General features: G+C 41.0%; 2 protein-coding genes and 1 long non-coding RNA gene across 9 annotated transcripts in view; 1 reads left to right on the forward strand and 2 right to left on the reverse strand.

Annotated features, from left to right (window-relative positions):
* The window catches only part of LOC115564802 (uncharacterized), a 120083-nt gene that overhangs the window by 28359 nt on the left and 69336 nt on the right, over nucleotides 1-22388 (reverse strand). The gene's annotated exons all lie outside the window — the stretch shown is intronic.
* Nucleotides 3571-4432, reverse strand: LOC149090677 (uncharacterized). 2 transcript variants are annotated; one of them, XR_016197429.1, is made up of 3 exons: nucleotides 4241-4432; nucleotides 3796-4182; nucleotides 3571-3720 (listed from the first exon to the last, which is right to left on the reverse strand). It is a non-coding gene; the product is annotated as an uncharacterized LOC149090677 (long non-coding RNA). The 2 variants fall into 2 exon arrangements; XR_016197430.1 differs by having other exon boundaries at nucleotides 3617-3705; nucleotides 3754-4182.
* The window catches only part of fog (folded gastrulation), a 41782-nt gene continuing 29747 nt past the window's right edge, over nucleotides 10354-22388 (forward strand). For 2 of the 5 annotated variants that reach the window (XM_089264164.1, XM_089264165.1), the window contains exons 1-2: nucleotides 10354-10503; nucleotides 11783-12718. The gene's annotated coding sequence lies outside the window, so the exon portion shown is untranslated. Of the gene's footprint in view, nucleotides 10504-11031; nucleotides 11255-11782; nucleotides 12726-22388 lie in introns of those variants that run through there. The other 3 variants (XM_089264163.1, XM_089264166.1, XM_089264167.1) reach the window with 3 other exon arrangements.

A 22388-nucleotide genomic window follows, 5' to 3' on the forward strand; every position in this document is an offset into this window, starting at 1 on the left:
ATCTCTAATGCCGGCAATGACGTGGACAATAACTTTGCGACCAACTCTAGCCGGGGACTGCGGCTGTCTCTCTGTTTCTATCTGTGACTGGCTCTGCAGGCTCAAAGTCTGAGCTGGGATGACATTAGCGTTGACAGCGCACACAACAAAGGAGTGCAGCAGCAACAGCAACAGCAGCAGCAACAACAAAAAACAACTTTGTTAATACTAGTGAGCATCTCATCATTCAGTCAACAACACAGACACAGAGAGACAGAGCGCAAGGGGCAGAGGCAGTGGCAGAGGCAGAGAGCTGCAGACTTATGCACCTGTGTTTGCTCTTACCGTGTGCCCCCAACTTTGGCCTCCCTTTTGGCCGTCGCTGCTCCTGGCCTGTGCTGCTATTTCATTTTAATGACTCACGTGACTTTCACGTATCTCCTCTTGCAGGCAGTTCCCAAGCTTCCACCGGCAACGGCAGCGGCAGCGGCAGCAACAACAAAGTCATGCTAGTTGAAGCAGCAGCAAAAGTATAATCATAATAATAAAAGTTATACACGTAACATGCTATTACATAACAGGCACATGCTTACATACACACACGCACACAGAGGTCCAGAGGCTCAGGCCCTGGCCACGCCCCCTTTGCAGCGAGACAGCAAGAGTTTGCCTTGATATGGTTTTTTACTTAATTTGAACAACACACGAGTTGCCCGGAACCCTAGCCGGCGGCGCTGCTGGCGCAGTGGGCGTGCCGCTGCTGAGCATGAGGCAATGGGGCAATGGGGAGTGCGTGGGGCTTTTATTAGCTAGCTGCAGCCAGAGCCACAGCACCACGCTGCTTACCCACTTACTTAGCTCAGTCAATTTGCAGGCAGCAAATGATAAGAGCCAAAGACTCTGTCTGTGCCCAGAGCAGCGCATATTATTTGTTAAGTATGCCATCTTCTGGAATTGCTGCATCGTTTGTCTGGCGATTGTGGTGCGGCATGCCTCACATTTCAATACTTGACATTTGCCACTGTGTTCCGGCCGTAATGTATCCAGTGATAGCCCGGCCGCCTCGCCAGTGACAGCCCATTCATCAAATCGGCGTTGCCGGCGTTTTCGGGCATTGAACGTGTGAATGGGCTGGCGGATGGAATAGGCATGGATGTGGATGTGCGAGTGTGGGTAATTGGCCATGCCCAGCCAGAGCGCCTCCTTATGCGCTTGCTTTTCATTTTGTTTTTTTTTTTTTTTTTCTGTGCTGGCATTGCTGGTCTTTTGACAGGAAACATTAGCGCCTGGTGTCTGCTGGCTATTTGGTGGCCGCTTCCACATCAGATGAAGTCCAATATGGGGCCGGAGCACTCGTGGCCCGCATTGCTGGAGGAGTCGAATCAGCTGTGATTGACAGCAGCCGGAATGCCAGCCGCTGTTAAGACAAACAATCTGGCGGTTTTTGTGGTTTTTAAGCGAAAATGAAAAATGTCAATTTGACAGCCAACAACGGGGGATGAAACCAAATCATTTCCCCCCCCTTCCCTTACACAGAGTGTGAGAGCTTCCCTATCTAACAGGCGCCCGCCTCCTCATGCGTCCAGTCCCTATTCGGCAAAAAGGCCCAGCCCTCCTCCTGCGTCTCCTGCTCGAACCGCCATCTGTCGCTAGCCATTTGCGGGTCGCACTTTAAGTAGATTGTCGTGTTTAACTGACACATTGCGGTTGCCCATGGTAACAGGGGACAGGGGGGGAGGACTGGGGAGTGGGGGGTGTGGAGTGGCATCCCTGCCAACCTGCCGGGCTAACTGCTCTTGGGTTTCTATTGAAAATAACAGAAATGGTTTGTTTTGTTTCGCTCAGTTCATTTTGGCCATGGCTCTTCGCCTTAAGGCCATAAGCGGCAGCACCACTTTTCAAAAATAGAACCAAGCGGAAAAAGCCAAAAGCCCATAAAAAAAGCGCGACTAAATACAACAAAGGCAAACAAATAAAGAGCGAGAGAGAGGGAGAGGAAGAGAGAGAGCGAAAAGAAATAATGTTACGTGCACATACAAGCAAAGGAAAATCGAAGCAGTTTAAATGGACAGCAGCAGCAGCAGCAGCAGCTCCTCCTGCAAGGCGGAAGACTAGCCACCGCCAACAGCAACAACAACAACAGCAACAACAACAACGCCAACAACACCTTTTAAAGTGCGGCCCAGAAAAGGCAGCGACTGCGGGCAGTAAAAGCAGCAATTTAAAGGCGATTAGAATTGATTATAATTAGTTGTTGTTGACCACAAGAGCAGCAACAGCAGCAGCAGCAGCAGCAGCAGCAGCATCAGCAGCAGCAATCACAAACACACAAACAACAACAACAACAGCAACTGCTGCCGCCTTTCCCCAGGGCTCGGATATTACTTATGCATATTAACATGAAATGAAGTTATTTTTTACTTAAAATGACATTTATATGCCACGAATTCTTTATGATTATTATTCTAACTGTTATTGTTATGATTGGCATAGGGCAAACGTTTGCCCCAGCCTCAGGAGGAGGTGACAGCAGCCGACAGGCGGCAGGACGGCAGGAGACGGTGCTCCTTTGAATGGCACTTGGCAAACGAGCAACCAAATTGGCTTAAAGTATATATACAGATAGCTAAGGTAACAAGTCGAAGCAATTGAGCTGACAGCAACGACTGCAGGACACCCATTGAAATGCTGCAGCATTTATTATTTACTATTCCTTCGGGATTTGACAACTAGATAAACTCGAAATATTTCTAGATGAACTCATTTAATTTTATATATTCTGACAACGTATGTGAATTGAATTATTTTTAATAATTATATATGAAATCTAAGGAAGACTGAAAAACTTGCATCCTCTGGACCATTGAGAAGTCAACTAAATTCGAAATACTATAGCATAGCATGGATATCAACTAAAATACTATCGTAGCATCCGATCAGAAGTTAGAGCTAAATGAGTCCTAGACAAAAACTAAAAAGCAAAAAAAAAAAAAAACTAAAATTCTTATCTCAAATGTAGGAGACCTATAACTGGACCAATGCCACGCCCACCTACAACAAGACCTAACGTCGCACTCGACTGCAAACAAATTCGAATTGAATCTGAATATGTTTGGCATCCAGAATTTTCCAACAGACTGAGCACTTCTCCTGCTCAGTGTCCGTCCGACGCTGTGGGCCAAATGGTAAATAACAAAATATGTGAAGTGACTTATTAATTGGCAGCGGATGTGTACAATAATCTCTCTGTGGGCGGCGGAGGCGGGGTGGAGGCGGTACGGCGGTACGGGACGGGGCTAGGCTCGTAGACAACTCTTTTCGGACTGGACAGATGGAGTGTTGGGCTCGTCCAACGAAATTCCTGGAAGGTCAACAAATTACAGAGCTCTAAGACAGCAACAGCAACAGCAACAACAACAACAGGAGAGAGAAAAAGAAAAAACCCCTATGCAGCAGTGCTGCCAACTTTTTACCAGAATAAAAAGCTGTTTTTAGATGGAAGAAACGGAAAAAAAAGCTGAAAATTTTTACAAAAAAGCCTAAAAAAAAGCGGTTTTTATGGTTTGATTGTTTTTTGTTTTTTTTTTTTTTTTAATTCACAAGATGTTCAGCATGCTATCTAATTCTTCGCGACTAGCATCGGCTTCAGAATAGTACGACCTGTTAGTACCTATCATGCGAAGATAATTTGAAGGAACTTAGTATTCATAGCAGCATTTGCCCAGTCTTCGCAAACCATATCTGTGTGTTATATTAAATAAAAAAGTAATATACATATATATCGGTATCATCTTTTCACTCTCAATAAAATATTACCTTATGCTAAGAATACTGTTTATTGTGCTTAGGCTCATTGAGTTCCTTAACTTGGACTTTACCAAGTTAAGCTGGCTAAATACGCGTTCCACCTGCGCGTTGGACCATGGTAATGAAAACATTTGCAGGGCAACAACTGCCAAGTCAAGGAATCTGCGGTTGCCGCCAGAATCCTTGTAATTGGAGACTTCATTCCAAAATTTGGAGCTGTCATTAACGTTTTCCCACTTATTTAGATTAATATCATAGTACCGCCGCTCAATGTCGGCTATTCTGTCTACTTGGAGGTGTTCCAAAAATTCTGTAATTCCTTTTTTTTTAGTTGACAGAATTTTATCAACGGAAAAAACGTCAATGTTTTTTAAGATTTTAAAATTGTCGGGGAGCCTGCAGATAAAATCAAAATTATTTAACGGTCGGTAGAAGAATCAGAAAAATCGGTTACCTCTGCTTTAGCTGCTTGATAAGTTCAATAACAAAAGAAGAGCAGCGAGCACGAATTTCTTGTTCGAGGCCTGCATCGATATTTAAAGACTTGATTTTCTTTTCAAAATCATACCCTTTGTACATATCAGATTCTACATGCTCTTTTCTTACAAGTGGCAACCGCGATGCTACATGTTTTCAGTATTAAAAAAATCGAAAAAAGCCTAATTCATTTTCAAAAAAGCCAGAATTCCCGCTTCCCGCAATTCTTAAATATTTCCCGCAATTTGTCTTCGGAAAAAGCCAGATTTGACGGGAAAAAAGCTAAATTGGCAGCAGTGCTCAAAGTAGTTGTATCTTGTTCTTCTTGCTGTGTTGCTCGTGTACATTGTTTTTCTTCTTTTTTTTTATTTTTTGTGATGACTCATTGCCAAGTTCAAATGTCACGGCAAAGGGGCAGCAGCGATGCAGACGACGACGCCACTTGGCTTCATGTTTCCACGATTTTCTTGGTATCTGCCTGTCGCCCGCTCAGTTATCAGTGCTTCCCTCTCGCTCTACCACTCTCCTCTCTCTCTTTCTCGCTCTCAAGATATCGGGGTAAAATATTTCATCTTGTCGTCACATGGAAAAACAGGCGAGAGAAAAGTAACCCAGTAGCAAGTCGGCAAACGGCTGTAACCGACTGAGCAATGCTCGTCCGGAACAACAATGCCGAGACGAACCTTGTCAAGGCAGCTCAGAATCGAGTCTAGGTCTTAGGGTTTTTAAGGTTTTATGAAACTTTTCTATTTCATTTACTACTTTTTAAAAATAATTTTAAAATTTCTTGAACTACAATCGAATTATAATCGACTTCTATTTCTATCTATCTAGCATAAGTTTTATATAATTCATTCCATATTTATATATCCTAAATACATATTTTATTATCTCTCACTTTCAAACTACCTTTCAAGCCAGCTAATGTACTCTTATCACTCTCTGAGCCGAGCAACGGCAAGCCCAAAGAACATTTGTTGGCCCTGGGAACGCCCAAGTTGCCATTATCGGACTATCGGCCTATCGGCTTATCGAAACTGGAGCACTGAGCGGCCAAGTTGCATTCGTAATGCCTGAAAAGTCGAAAGATCTACATTAATCACGATTCATGTTCTTTTCTCTTAACGACTTTGAGTTCTACTTCTTCCCTGTCTCCTCCCTTTCCTGCTTCTTCGTATTGTCACTGTCAACTGTTGGCCTATTAGGTTTATAGTTTTTTAGTGCTAGCAAATTGTTGTCCACTTTTCATGTTGCTGGAACTTTTATCGTTGCAATTCATGTTGTTGTCAGAGTTGGTTTTTCCCCATTCGCTTTTTTTTTTTTTTTTGTTTTTTGATATTTTCCTTCGCTTTCGACTCTGGTAGGCCCAAAGCGCACTGAGACCTAAAAATGTTGTTGTTGGCCTTTTTTCCGGCTGCGCTGTTGTTGTTGTTATTGGCCGTGGTGTATCTGTGTATCGGTATTTGGCATCTGTTACTACATGTGGCATGTATCTGTATCTGCAGCCGCATTTGTATCTCTATCTGTGTCTGACATGAATGTGTGGGGCTTCCAGGCCAAGCCCCGGCCCAGGCGCTGTCGACGTGTTGACATGTTTATCATTGTTATTATTTATGTTTAGATTTGAATGTCAATGTCGATGCCAGATACATGGGCATCGGCATCGGCATCAACATCGGCATCGACATTGGCATTGGCATTCGATTGCGGACTTTTTTTTTTCTCTTTCGTATCTGCCCTAGCCAGCTCGGTAGCTGGAGGTGAGGGAAAAGTGTTTCGGGTGCCGCATGTTGTTGGGGTTTATTGTGCGCACTTTGAACTTTGATGGCATTAAGTTGTCAATTTGGGTTTTGACTTGCCAAAGACATAAATCGACAACGAGGCGGGAGAGTTTCAAATGGAAAAGGATTTCTCTTGTTGTGAGGCATGTGAAATCTTTTTTAGGCCCGACTCTCGATTGATATCTTTTTCACATTTCCTGGGACCGCCACACACACACCCCCCCCCCCCCCCCCCCCCCACGCCACCACACCCCGTTCTGTTGACTGTTGACAACTTGAAAGTTTTATTCATTAGCTCAAGCAATTAAGAAAATTCCAAATTTTGATTTCTGCTTTTAGGCATTAAAATATTACGTTCCCAAAAAGCAAGCAGACAAAACTTTTTCGAAAGTGAAAACGAGAACCTTCACCAGAAAAAAAAAACACATACAACTACAAAACAAATGTAAAAAGTGAAAATGAAAATGAAGAAGAAGCTACAGGCCAGTCGAAAAAGAAGAAGAAGAAAAAACACCCAAAAAAAAAAAGAAGAAAAAACAAAAGAAATTAATTTCCATTGAATTCCAAATGCCACTTGGAAGATGCTTCGCAACAACAAATACAACAACAACAGCAACAACAACAAATAACAACAACATCGACAACAACTGAAGTCAAACATTCGAAAGACAAAGAAATTTTTTAATTGATTTCACTTAAAGTACCAAAAAAAAAAGAAGTAAAATATGCTGAAGAAGACAAAGCACAAGCGGCTGAACAAGAAGAAGAAGAAGAAGCAGCAGCAGCAGCAGCAGAAGCTGAAGAAGCAGGAAAAGTATCAGCAAAAACAAAAAGCTGTTGTTTTTGGACTTTCGGGAAAGGCCAGTGGCAGAACGAAAGAGGCATATCCATCCGCAATACACTTGACCATTAAAAAGTAAACTCCAACACCAATACACACACACACACACACACACAGACACACTAATAGTGGGCGAGAGGAGCTTTAATGTGCGAGTCCAAGCGGGCATAATTGGCCATTATGTGGGCCTAAAAAACAGCAGCTGCCATTGGATGCTCGCAAAGGGGGTGGGCGGGCATTGGGGGGGAGGGCATATTGAAGGGGCGGCCAATTAAAAGTAGCGTGAAATACAATTTGGCAATGGAGCAGCAAGCACACAGCAACAGCAACAACAACAATAGCAACAGCACTTCTTAGTGCGATAGTCGACTAGGCTGATACCCTGCAGTGGCAGAGGAGAAGACGGAAGGCAAGGGCGAGAAGGGCAGCTATCATGATTGGAACAGTTTTGGATATTTTAGCTAAGAGTTGCTCTCAGTTGAGATCTCTTCCAACTTCTTACCTAAGTTTATGTAAAAATTTAAAAATATATGTGAGTATCTATATAAGAAACGCTCCTTAGTGTAAATCTCATATGAACTTATGTGAGCTGCATCTGAAAATCGACAAAATCTAATAGAACCTCCTTTGTTTAAATCTTATCATAAATTCTCCATAGTTTTAGTCTCAGCTTAATGTCTTTAATCTCTTTCAGAGCATCTACAAATATTCATATATGAGAGTCTCTATAACAAAATCTCTTTAGTTTTAATCTCATCTTAATTTATTTTCGTTAATTTCTTTTATATGATTCCCCATATAAAAACAAGACCTTAAAACCTCTTAATTTGCTATCAAATACGCTCTCTTTCTCCACTTTTCACACTCCTTTTTGATGTACCCCTTATATAGTCAGCCACTCTAGCACATTACCCCGTTTCGATGGCCATTGGCAATGTGTACAGGGTATCAGAACAACGGCATTACAGCGCATTGATATTAAACCATAATGGATTCGAACATATTCAAGTAGAGTTTAGGGATTTCAATAAAATCACGCCCCCCAGGCCCCGTAACCAGCATTAGGCAAATGGAAACAGAAATTAAATACGTTGCCAAAACCCAGCGGCTGTTGCTGAATTCGAGCTGGAGTTGATGCTGGTTCCAGAGCAGGGGCCTCCTTTATTTATATACATACTAACAAATATATATATAGAAATAAAGAGAGGGAGAGATATTTGTATATAATTCCTTGAATTTTCATTCTGGAGGATTGCGGGAAAAGTTAATGTAAGCGGATGAGCTTAGCGCAAGAGAAAGGTAACTATGGGAGTTGGTGAGGCTATTGGGAGTTCTACTCTTGCGTGGTTAAGCAGAGGTTCAACATTTTCCAGCTGACCTTTACATCTATTTAGATTTGGGCTGCTGTAAGCGAGTGCAAGTGTTAAGGGCTTAGTGGGAGTCGGCTGTACAGATTCTGCCATGATTTTTCTCCGGTTCCTGCTACACCTGACCTATGCCAAGGCAAAATGTCTTGAACAATGCACAGAAGTTGCGTCGACAACAACAACAACAGTTTGACAAATTGAAAATGTGAAAAAATAGAAATTGATTTTCTTTGAAATAGTTTTGGACAAAAACAAAATTATCTAGAGAATTTCTATTTGTTTCTGAACGTGAAAACTGAATGGGAATTGTCATGCCCAGACCGACGACCCCTGCCCAGAGAGACAGAGAGAGTGAGACAGAGAGAGCGAGAGAGAGAGAGAGGCAGAGCTGGAGTCCCACAGTTAGACCCATTCCGAGCTGCGTGTCAGACGCTCTATGTAAATTTCTCAATTAGTTGCACAAACAAAGCAAAGAAATCCATTTCCCTGCTGTCATTAATCATGCGGCCCAACTATCTATCCACATACCCAGACACACATTCAGTTCCAAACCCAGACGAATGCAGCTCAGCAAGAGTCCAGTTGCCAGTTCTCAGTTAACACTCACCCAAAAAAATTGCTCTTAGCCAATGCTAATGTGCAGAGCCAAGCCGAGCACACGTACTCATCCCAATGAATAATATATGTACATATGTATATGTATATGTTATATATACATACATATATATTTCAGTAAATGGAAATTTCCAACTTAAATGCTATCGATAATTATAGAAAATACCATTACTTTTGTAGCTATCCAGTCAATTAGGCTGACTTTGACTCGAATATGGTTCAGCTTGATTTGAAAGCTTTCTCGAAAGTCTAGGAACTATAAAAAATACCATAGGCAATCATTTGAACTGTATTCAATAACTTTTGTTGTGCATTCGCAAGTATAAATTGATTGATAAAATTAAAAATTATTTATAAAGCTAAAACAGATCTTTCATTCAAGCTGAAGAAATAAACTTGTCATGTGGCTGTCCGACGGTTCATGAGAAATACGGACGGTACTTTTTCCATTGAAAAGGAAATAGTTGTCTAGTATTTGCTTAGACTAGAAAATTTATTGCAAAATAAAAAAAAAATAAATAAAATAATAATAATAATAATAATAATAATAATAATAATAATAATAATAATAATAATAATAATAATAATAATAATAATAATAATAATAATTAAAAATAATAATAAATAATAACAATAACAATAATAAATAAAAATATAATAAAAATTAAAAATAAGAGTTATGATTTGATTTTAATATAAAAATTGACCTGTGATATTTTTGATTTTTATCAAATTATTATTTATAATAACTAAAAATAATTTAACAAAAATTGCAAATAAAGGTTTATCCCTTTTTTAATTTGCCGTAAAAAAATAACATATGTGTCTTTTCCCCTCTCTTCCTTGGGATTCTTCTGAGCCTCAATTAAAAAAAAAAATAAGAACTCATATACTCGGTCCCTGTTTAATAGTAAATTTCATCAAGTATTTCATATTTAACTGATTGCAAATCTGTGTTAGTGGATTGATTAAAGCATTGCTTGGCATATAAGAAAAATCATATGCATACATACATACATACACATACATACATACACACATACATACACATAATATGCAAATTGATTCATTTTGTATGCACGCTCTCAATTTGAAATTTCATCATTAAGTTTCTATTTCTTTTGATAGACAATAGAAGGAACTTTAGCTCTCTACATCATGTTTTTTTTCTAGCCAGACTCATTTACTTTTAGTTAGCTCAAGCTGAATTGCCGGCAACAACATTATTTACAGCACTAGCAAAAATAATACCAACAACAGCAGCAACAGCAACAACAACAGCAACAACAATCGCAACTGCAACTACATTGCTGCTGACACTAGTACGCGATTTAGTCGCCCAGTCAAAGTCGTTGCGCTCTCTTTGTCATCTGGCTCTCCTGCCCGCGCTCTCTCTAGCTCTCCCTCTCTCTCTCTCTCTCTCTTGCGCTCGCGCTCTATTCAGATGAACAGCAAGTCAGCTCGTAGCCACACGATCGTTTGACGCTCTTCTGCGTTCGCTCTCCCTCGCTCTACCGCTCTCGCTGTCGGCGCAGCGTCTGCTGCTGCTGTTGCTGCTGCTGGCTCGGAGCCACGACGCCCGCACACACATTTCCAAGCCTCATTCCATAAACAACTGTGAACGTGAACGGTAACGGTGCGTGTGTAGCTGAGCCTCTCTGGCTGAACGTCAGAGCTCGGGATCGTTAAAACGGGGCTCATCTGCCTCTACCCATATTCTGACCCCTGCCACCCTCGCTCCCTCTCTCCAGCCGAGCAAACGCCACAGAAATCAGAAACCCAAATGAAATGAACAGTGACAAGTGCCGTAAAGAGCAACCAAAACAGTTTGAACTTGTTTTTTTTTTTTTTTTGTATTTTGGATTTTTTGGTTTTTGGTCTCCGTGTTGTTTTATCTAATTTCTATTTTCGATTGCTATTTCTATTTCTGTGGTGTTCCGTTTTTTTAGTTTTTGTTTTTTGTCGAGTATTTAAAATATACCAAAATATAAGCATACACTATAACGGGATGTACGAGCACTTGACTAATGCTAACACAATTACAGTTATGTGCAATCGCACGAAACGTGCAAAATAAATGTTGAATTTGAAAAGTTTTAACTTGCATTTTTTTTGTTTGTGCGCGCCAAAAAGCAAAAAACAAAAACAAAAAATGTGTCGCACTTAAAAAAAAAAAATGATTTTTTTTTATATGTATAGCAAAACGTTTCTTCGTGTGCATTTCTCTTTGGTGATGTGTTTCGCTTTGGGTTTTAGTTTGACCCGATTCCTATTTGAATTTTGTGGACTGTGTAACCAAATGACAAAAGCAACAATAACAAACAAATTCGAAACAACAACAACAACAACAACATAAACCCAAGCATATCTGTGAAAGGAAACAAAAAGCGAGTGAAATAAAATGCACAAAAAAAAATAAAATAAAATAAAATGAAATAAAATTAAGCTTAATATTCATATAGAGAGACATACATACATACATGGATATACATATGTATGTGTGTATGTCTGTGTGCATGTATTCATGTAAATTGACTTATTTATGTGTTGTGAAACACACGCGACATTTTCTTGTTGTTGTTGTTGGCTATTGTTACAACAGCAACAGGCGCCGATAATTTATAATCTTATATACATATGTATGTAAATATATAATATGTATATAATATATGTTTGTGTATGTATGTATGTATGTATGTACATGCATGTTGAAATTATAATCTTTTACAATTTGTTGTTGTCACAACAAAGTGCATACATACATACATACATACATACATACATACATACATATATAAATACATATATATATACTTGCATACATATATGTACATATCTATAGACTACATACATACGTATATTCAATATATTAAATCTTGTTTTTTTTTTTATTTAATATTTTACAATTTTTACAGTTATGTTTTGTATCCACTGTGCGTGCGTTTTCTGCTTCGTTTAATACACACTACAATTTCAATTTATTTCCATAAATAATACATACATACATATTATTGTTGTTGTTGCTACCGTGTAAAATTGTGACAATAAATTGACTTTTATATTATTTTATTTTCATTTTTTCTGTTTTTTTTTTCTTGTGTGCAAAATCTTTTTCTTTGTGAACGCGGATTTATCAATGCGTCTGTGTGCGTGTGTCTATGTGCGTCGCATTGTGTGTACGTGTGTGTGTGCTGCCATGTGAGGCGCTTGCACTGCAACAACAACAACAACAAACAGTTGTCATAATGCAACAACAACAACAGCTACGAGAGCAACTAAGAAAAAATGAAAGGCAACAAGCGACAAGAAAACTTTAAGCAATTAAACAAAATTTAGATAAAAAAAAAAATACAAAAACAAAAACAAAATATAATACAAGCCGAAAAGCAACAAAAGCAAAGCTCGCAACGATAACAACAAATACATATTTGGAGCATGGTTCTAAGCACAACAACAACAACAACAAGCTGAAATAAATACAACAACAAAAGGAAAACAAATAAACGCACAAGATTCGTGTTTAATATTTATGCGTTTGCTAATTTATGTTACAATCATTTTGTATTAACCCAAAAAAAAAAAAAAAACAAAAACAAAAACAACGCGCCAAATCAGCGAACGAGAAGATAAAAAAAAAAAACGAACAAACACAAACAAACCAAATAGCAACAACTGCAACAACAACAAACACAGCGTTGACAACAGCAGCAACAACAACAACAGCAACAGCAGCAACCGCAACGCATGCGTAACTGTTGTTGTCTCTCCGCTCTTCTTCACTGCCGACGCCGACGCCGACGCCTTCTTCTTCGTCTTCTGCTTCTTGCGCCTGGGATATAAAGCAGTTAAATGTAAGTTGTTGTTGTCATTTCTTTTCTTTGCTCTTTCTTTCGGTTTATATAAATATTTTATTTGACTTTATTATAATTATTGCCTTTTGTTGGCTGTGCAAATTGAAAACATGTTTTAAATGCAAATTCAATTAAATTTCGCCGTTAACCATGGCTGAGCGAGCGAGCGAGCGAGCGAGTGGGAGAGAGCGAGATAGGGCTAGAGCATGTCGGATTAGGCGTGCGCTGCTTGCCATTTGGAAGCAATCAGACAGATCCTTGCCGTTATCCCTGGGCCAGGCCCAGCAGCTGCTGTGGCCTTTGACCTTTTCGCTAATTGCAGGCGCGATGCGAGCGATGCGAGCGCCGCGGCGCCGCGGATGTGATTGCGGATGTGATCGCTGGCCGTCCAGCGGCAGCTGCGGCCGGTTTTCGCCGACGAGATCGCATCGAAATACCAAGAAATACTCACTTGATTGGAGATTTTGCAATGCAAAGAGAGTGCGATTACTTAAAACTCTTTTGTCTTTCCGTTTTTATTTGATTTCTTCTTTTTTCATGCATAAATAAATATTTTTTCAAATATTTCAACTGGTTTTTAGCTGATCAATCTTCAGGCTCGATCATCAACTTGTGCTTCGAGTTTTTGTTTTCTTGCCTTTGGTTTTTTTTTCTTTCAATAACTTAACGGTTCTTAAGTTGTCAATTGATGCTTTGTAGCTATTAATATTGATTATATTGATAGAACGTAATCAGTTATTATTTGATATAAACGGAATCGGAATCCTGAGTTCTTGGAAGCGAGATCTTGGGATGTACCTGAGTTAGGCCTGCATTCTAAGCTCGGATATATTGTTTGGTTCGTACAAGAATTTAATCTATTTTTAAATCTATATCAAAAACTTTATATGAATCAACTTTGCCTTAGTAATCTTTAGTAAACCTCTGCCTCTCTCTTTCTCCTTCGCTTGCTCTTCAGATTTTCTACTTGATTTGTGCTTTGCTACCATAATTCCAAGTCACGTAATCCCAGTCCAGCAATAATATTAACCTAAATCGATAGATGAAGAGTTTTCACGGCCCATTGAACCGTTTGACCTTCGCTTGGGTCTTATCAGAACAAAAGTCGCGAAATGGAATGAACATTTGGCAAAACAACAAATTCTATTATTTATATAGCTAATGATCATGCTGATGATGACGATGATGATGATGATGATGTCATTGGAGTTATCAGTGGGTGCTCGAGTCCCATGGGTCTATATGAGTGTGTCTCTCTGTGTGTGTGAGTGTGTGTGGCAAACCGATCATTTCCGCTAGACAGCCAGACAACTCGACAGCCCTCATATTCCCAGTGAAGCATCTAATGAAATTTAACATTTGGCATTTCGGTTCTCAGCTCCCTTGCCCTGGGAATTACCAAAAATTGTTGACATCCGATTCACCAAAGCAGAGTTCAAATGGTTTTCCACCCAAAACTTCATGTTTAAGCATTAGAAAGTGTTACAAACAGCACGCAAATCAAATTAAGTACTTTACACACACACACGCACGGACTCTCCCTCTCTCTTTCTCACACTAGCACTAGCACTGTAAATAAATCAGCAGCGAAACACGAACTCATTTTCGTGAGGCTCTCAATTGCCTAGCCTCCGCCGACTCCTGCTGCACAGCCCAGTCGGACTCTCGCCGTGACCCAGTCGGACTTTGCCCGCTGAAATAATGCTATATACATGGGCAGTCCCAGATGCACTCACAGGCTAAACGCTTTTGCCATTTGGACTGGCCTAGGGCCGCAAAGAATGCAAAGTACGTGCCCGTGGAGCGGTGCGCCGTGACCTCAGCTTCCGTTTTGTATTACTGCCAATCGGCGAGAGTTTCGGTGCTAGCTTTTGATTTCGTCTCACTTGTCCAGCAGCAGCTGCAGTTCAGCTAATGCGCTGCCAGCTGCACGAATTCTGTAATATTCGGTTACAGCAAAAATATCAGCAGAGCGCGAACAGCACAGCGAAATATCTTTGCTCTCTGTCTGTTTTCATCGTTAACGAGCCAAGCAGAGGTCAAGCGGATCGTGTGGCAGAAAAAAACAAGTAAGAAGACTCTACTCGAGACTGCTCGACTAGGAGATACCCTGAACCCTCCAAGCTGATATTCTTATCATTCTGCACTTCTTTTATGCACGCACACATACATTTACATGCATCCACCCTCACGCGCCCGCGCTCTGCTAACTGCGCAATAAGCAGCGACTGCGCTTGGGCTGCGCTGCAGTGTGGGCAATAGTATGAGAATTTACTTGGTGAATAACTTCTTTTGTAAACATACGATCTTAATGAAACTTTCAGGGCGTAATTATATGGTCAAAATGTGTGTACATTCCAAAGCACAAGTCTCTAGTACTTGAAATACGTTTTTTACAAATTGGGGGCGAAGGGGGCGTGGTATCCAAAGTCTGTTGATTACAAAATGTTTGTAATCATCATCTATATATACACAGTAAATCTGAAGTCTCTACATCTAATAGTACTCCGATGAGGCTCAAAAAACAAAATCAATTTTTCGATTATTCTCGATAAAAAAGTTATCGGATGAGTTATCGAAAAAATAAAGCAAACTCGTACTGCGTATGGTATACACGAGTATTCACACAAAATTTCAGCTCTCTAGCTTTTATATCTTCTGAGATCTCGGCGTTCATACGGACGGACGGACAGACGGACAGGGCTATATCGACTCAGCTCATCGTGCTGATCAAGAATATATATACTTTGTGGGGTCTGCGATGATTCCTTCTGCCTGTTACATACTTTTACACAAAAACATTATACCCTGATTTCCCATTTTCAATGGGTTCAGGGTATAAAAATATATGTATACATATAATAATAAAAAAAAAAAGTATATTGAAACAGACGGAATATTCTAGTTTGAAACTGATTGATTCTAAAGCATTTGCTGCTTTTATTCCAAATATAGAAATGATTTTAAATATAGATATAGAATAGATTGATATTTTGATATTTCTTATATACAGGGAAAGACACTCAGGGTGTAACCTATTTAAAACTTTATATATTCGCTTTGAAACCTAATTATTGTTTACTTCAAAGTACTACATCTGTATAATTAATCTGAAATTTAGAATACATTTACTTTGGTTCAATATGAGTAACTGTTGCCGTAAGACAATCAAGAAACGAGCAAGTGGAACCTCATTTTGGAGATCGATAAAACTATTGCTTAGCATGTGAAGGGAGTAAAGTATATTGCATAGACTGAAAAGAGATTGTACAGCTGGGTAGATAAATATTCTATAGATACATATCTATGAAGATTCTTAAAGGCTTAGCTTAGACTGTGAAAGGAGTGTATATGTAGTATATAAACTCTGACTATACATGTACATATGTATATATTTCATAGTCATCTATGTTTACATCATCATTCTCGATTTCATATGGAAAATTGATAAAGAGATAAATTGATAAAGTAGTATTAAAGACTCTATATATTCCATATTCCTAATTCCTCCTTGTATTTCAATTTGAAGATTGTTAAGATCTTAGCTTATACAGGAAAAGGCGAATATATCTGTAGTATATTTATGTACTTTCTCTCTACATATGTATATATACATATGTCTATTCCATAGTTGGTTCCATGGAATATAGATACATCATCATTCTCGATTTCATTTGGAAGATTGCCAAGAGTTTCTTTTGGCCTATAAAAGGGATGATAGTAAGAGAAACAAGTCTGGCTCTATATACATACATTCCTATTTCACAGATATCTCTGTAAATCATCAGCATCCTCGCTCTCTGTAGCTATAATAGCCATTAATTTTTCCATGGTAACGCACTGATGAATCGATAAAATCTTTTACTATTGATGATTTCGTATGCTAAAATAATAACAATGGATGTATTACTATAATAAATGCTATGAATATATTTTTTTTTGTTATTTTCTGAATAATTGTGGATGAATACATATAGAAACAAATCGCAGCTGTTCATATTTTTAGCCACTTGTGGTCCACAAACAGTTAACCCAACTGTTTATATAAAGTTCAAATCCAAATTGGATAACGCACTTGACCTTTCCGTGCCACCTGAACCGCATTTTGTGTGTTTGTGTGTGTATTTGTGTGGGTGAGTTGGTTAAATTGAAATGCCAAAACGCAAGTGGCCGCTGCTTAGAATTCCCCTTAGCGGGCTCCAGCTGTCCCCAAGCTACGCTAGCCATGTGCAGCGTAGCGTTGCCTCTGCCTCTACCTCTGCTGGCTCTTCTTCTATCCACTGGGCAGTCAGGCGGCGGCGGTCAGTTATTTGAGCATGAAATGCCGTCACAGGGTGACTCGGGGCCGGCTTGTGCCGCCGCACTGAGTCATCGGCGTCGCCCGCTTAAGCCCAGCGAAGCGTCAAAGTGTCGACGAACGTCGCGAGGAGCAGCGCGAGAGAGACAGAGACAGAGAGAGAGAGTGAGAGAGGGAGCTGGCTGGCAGGAATGGTAATTGGCAGAGGGGTAGGCGGAAGAAGGCGGGGCAGGGGGAGGGGGTTGGCTGATTTGATTGCGGCAGCGCATGTTACGCTTTTGTGGTCATTGTTGTTGTTGTTGCTGCTGTTGCTGTTGCTGCTGCTGTTGCCGGCAGCAAGCGGAAGCAGTAAACAGTTTGGGGCAGCGGCCGCCTAATCGCCAACGATCGACGCAGCTAGCTGAGCACTGGCTGCCACAATTGGCCCACAGGTGCAGCGGTTGACTGCCTCATTTGATGCCTACAGTGCAACGGCAGCAGCAGCAACAACAACAGCAGCAACAACAACAGCAGCAGCAACAGCAGCAACGGCTATTACAATGCGACTTTTTTTATTGTTTTCATTTGGCTTTGCTCGTAATTTACATTACACTCCATGGCCGACAGTCGTCGTTTGTCTTTCTTTATGATGCCTCTACGTCTTCGTAGTCGCCGTCAACGAAGGCGACCAGCGGCGGGAGGGGCGTGCCGCGCAGGGGGCAGACCTTCTTCCGTTGCTGCTGCTGCTGTTGCTGCTGCTGCTATCACTGCTGTTGCTGCTGTTGTTTCTGATATAAGCCAAAGCTCAGTCGACGTCACAGCTGAATGCGTCGCTGCTACTTCCGCTTACAGTTGTTGTTTCTTTCATTCTTCTTCTTCTTATTCTGCTTGTGCTTCTTCTTTTATTACACTTTATTACACATTTTATATTCCGTTTTCATTTCTATTTCTACTGTTGCTGCTGCTGCCGTCGTCCGTTGTTGTTGTTGCTGCTGCTGTCGCCTCTGTTGCTGTTTTTGGTAAATGATTTAATTATTTTAAATTTGTGTTGCTGCTGTTGCTTTTTTTTTTGTTTTTTTGTTCGTGTTTCTGCTTTGCTGTTTACTTGTTTCTTGTTTGTGTCAGCCGCATTTGCATGTGCGACCAGCCACGCCTCCCCCAACACACGCGCACACACACACACACTTGCGCCCACCCTTGTGTATGTGGGGGGGGTATTGCTTGGCATGTTATTTGGGAAAGCATAAAAATAAACTGAAAATTAAACGTTGTCAACCGCAAATGTGACAAGCACTTAATTTTCATGCATGTAAAGTGTGCGACAAGTGGAGGCCAGCATAGCAGGAAGGCAACCGGCGAGTGGTCCAGGACTGGCCGGCCAGGATCTACACGCACACACACACACACACACAAAGAGACATGCACATGCACACACCAGCAGAGCCAGGCGACAAGCGTTTAGGTCTGGGAAGACGACAAAGAAGCTGAAGAAGCGAAAATGATGGAGCAGAATAGAGAATAAGAGAATTAACTCAATCAATATACAAAGAAATCAAGATTATTGTAGCAAAAAATATATATAAAGAATGTTGTATATAGAGAGAGAGAGAGAGAGGCCTAGAGAGTGTGGGGTTTAAACTAACAAAGTAACAGAAATCATATCAGAAAGAGAGAGAGAGAGAGGGAGAGAGAGAGAGGGAGCGAGAAAGAGAGAGTAATAGAAATAGAGACAGAGAGATATAGAGAGTAAGAGGGTGAAAAACATTGAGAAATAGATCTGATATGATCAAACCAGAGCGAGAGATATAAAGAGAAAGATATGATATTAAGACTGAGCAAGAGAAAGAGAGTGAGAGCGATATATAGCAATGAGACTTGTGGAGAGAAATATTGAAATAACAGTGAGGTAGAAGGCGAGAAAGCAGAGTGAGAGAGAGAGAGAGAGATACAGGGAGAAAGAAGAATGAGAAGAAGAGAAAAAGAAAGAGCGAGCTAGACATGAAGAAAGAGAGGCGCTATGACAGAGACAGCGAGATAGGACTAGACTAAGATAGATCGATAGTGAGTGAGTGAGAGAGAAAGAAAAAGAGTAAGCAGAAGTAGAAGGCGAATGAGAAGCAACAGAATAATTATAATATATGTATTTATTATATATTTAAAATTCACTCAGTTCCTCAATTTAAATTTATCTAATTCTTAAGCAAAGAATAAACTAGTTAAAAACAAATTAAATTAATTGAAAATAAAACAAATGTTCTAGAATGTTTAATTCTAGAATATCCCCATCAAGTCGAATACCTTTCATCACGTATTTCCGCATTCAAGTCTGGAACATTCAGGCAAAACAGTTGCGACAATTTTGTTAGCTGGACAGCAATGCACCTGTATGTCTGTGTGTGAGTGTGTGTGTGTATGTGTGTAGCTTGTAAGTGACATATGTGTGCGTGTGTGTGTGTGTGTGTGTGTATGTGTCAAGTGTGAAAGCATATGTTTTTACAATGCTAACGTGATGGAAGCTGCGTGGCAGGAGAACAAAGCAGAGCGTCGAGCGTGTGTTGTGGCTTGTGAATGTGAATGCAGCCAAGGAGGAGAGGCAGGCGGAGGAGCAGGAGCAGGAGCAGGAGGAGCGAGAGCAGCCTCAATGTGCGCGCCGTGGCATTTGGTTTGGGCCAGGGCTCGTTAGGGATCACTCTTATTGTGCATTGCAGTTTTTGGTATGCGCAAAATGGAAACGCGTGTTTTTGTGCCCGCCACGTTTGTTGCTGCTGTTGATGTTGCTGGTGGGGGCAGCAACAGCAGCGCCAGCAACGTCAGCAGCGCCATCAGCAACACCCACAACCCCTGGGGTAGCTGGCGCTTGTTGATGCCGAGGTAAGCCGAGGTGCCAAATGGGGGAATGGGGAATGGGGCCAACAACGACGTTGGCATCCGTTACAGCTGTTTGCGGTAGCCGGCGTTGTTTTGCTTGACAATGTTCATTTCAGTTGTTGGCCCTCAAAACTGTGCATATGCATGTGTGTGTGTGTGTGTGTGTTTGTATATATTTTATATATCATATTGTTATCATATTGTGTTGTTTTATTAGGTTTGTTTATTATTCATTTGGTTTTTTGTTGAAGTAACGACACCAGCAACAAGCAACAAACAACAAACAACATAATTTTATTATCTGATTAACGTGAAAAACTCGCTTTTGCTTTTTATGCAAACTATCTAAAAATAAAACGTAGCTGTTTTGCTTTCTCCATTGCGCTAAACTGAATTTGAGGCGTGCTAAACGGCCTGATCACATGATGTTTGCGCCCAGCGAATCACCGACAACAGCAACAACAGCAACAGCAACAGCAACAGCAACAGCAACAAGAGCAATAATTGCTGCTGCATTGTATTCTTGTTGTGCGGGGCCAAGAGTCGACTTATGTGAGAAATGTATTAAAATTTGTTGCGACAGCGAAATGCAAGCATGCCAATTGCCAGCAACACCAACAGCAACAACAACAACAGCAGCAGCAGCAACAACAGCAGCTATTGCCTTTGCTATCACAGCCAGCCCTCTGCTTTATGCGCCCACACCAATGCCAGCAATTGCAGCGGGGCCAAGCAAGCAGCAGCTGCAGCAGCTGTTGCTGTTGTTGTTGTTGCTGCTGCTGCTGTTGCTGTTGCTGTTGCTGCTGACTGTGTGGCATCTTTTGCAGAAGTTTTCCCATGAACTGATGGCGCCCTCTTTGCTGAATGGGCGATTGGCCGTGTGACCGCCGCTGACATGTTGCTGATGCCTTCGGCAGCAACAGCAACAACAGCAGCAGCAACAGCAGCAGCAGCAACAACTAATAAGAACAACAGTAGCCGCATTGTTGGCAGTTGTTAACGTTGTGTGCTGTCAATGATTTTGTGGTTCAAGCAATTCAATTGAAAATGCAATGCAATGCATTAGGCGATGATGACGTTGTCGGAGGACGAGCACGAATGACGATGACGATGACGATGACGATGACGTAGACGATGCTGCTGACTGAACAATGCGAGTCATGGGTGGGCCATGGATCGGACCAAAGCTATCCGCCGATCACGACCAAGCGGCCCTTCTCAATTGTTGTTGCCTGCCATTGCCATTGCTATTGCTATTGCTATTGCTGGAGTTGTCGTTGCTGTTGTTGTTGTTGTCGTGCAATGGAACGTGAGATGGCAGATAAATCAATGCCGGCCACAGCAGCAATATATGTGGGCATTGTTGTTGCTCCACATTCAAAATCATTGAACTAATGAGCGGGCCTGTTAGCGGCAGCCGCAGCAGCCACAGCTGCAACATGTTGCTGCGATGAAGACACACGGCAGCAGCAGCAGCACCAACAGTACCAGCAGCAACAACAACAATTGTGATAAGCACAGCCATAGAAAGTTTAATGACTTTAACAAAGGCACAGGGAGAGCGAGTAAGACAAAGAGAGAGAGAGCGAGAGAGAGAGACAGTGAGAGAGAGAGAGAGAGAGAAGTACACACCGAGTGGGTGAGAGAGACCGCAATCGTATGCCAACTTTGTCTAATCGAAATCAAAAACAAAACCACATTTAAAGTCGCAAAAACAAAAACAAAAACAAATGGAAACATCGGGCGAACATTGACCTCCATTGAACTGATCGCAGCTCCTCCCCAGGGGCGGTGGGTGTGCCAAGTGGGCGGGGGAGACAGTGGGGCCGGTGCCGCGGCTAGGGGCAGGCTGTATGTCATGCTGTCACATAGATTACAACAACTGCGCCACAGCTACGACAGCCCTGGCTATAGCTATAGCTAGAGCTAGAGCTACAGCTCCAGCTATAAAGCAGTGATTAAAGCTGAAGCTAAATAGCCGTAAATCTAGGTAGACTACGGCTAAGCAGCTGAAATGTCGACTAAAGTTGATGATGAAGTTCATCTTCATCTAGTTAATAGCTATTATAGCTAAATATAGCCAGATTCAGATAGTCGAGTGTCTGAGCTTTAGATGTTTAGATTTTAGATGTTAGATGTTTAGTTGTTCTAGTATATGCTCAGCTCTATTATGGCCATAGGCTGAACCATTTGGCTAAATCGTAGGCCTAAATATTGTTCAAACTGAAGAATTCTGCCAAAGTTTCAGCTAGAGTGGAATAGCTAGAAGTATGATTAGCTGATGATTTCCGCTAAAGTTTCAGCTAGAGTCAAAAAGCTGAAGAGCTGACAACTTGAAGATTTCTTTGGCTGTTTAGCTGTTTAGCAGCTGATTTCACTATACTAGCTAAAGCTATTTATTGAATGGATTTTTTGGCTATAGCTGTTTAGCAATTTAGCAGCTCTTTATAGCTAGATATTGAATGGACTTTGGCTATAAAATTATGCTATAGCTCTTTAGCTATTTAGCAGCTGACTTTAGTGTAC

The sequence above is a fragment of the Drosophila navojoa genome, chromosome X, assembly GCF_054131105.1.
Source record: "Drosophila navojoa isolate 15081-1374.11 chromosome X, UAZ_NAV_1.0, whole genome shotgun sequence".
Classification (NCBI taxonomy): domain Eukaryota; kingdom Metazoa; phylum Arthropoda; class Insecta; order Diptera; family Drosophilidae; genus Drosophila; species Drosophila navojoa.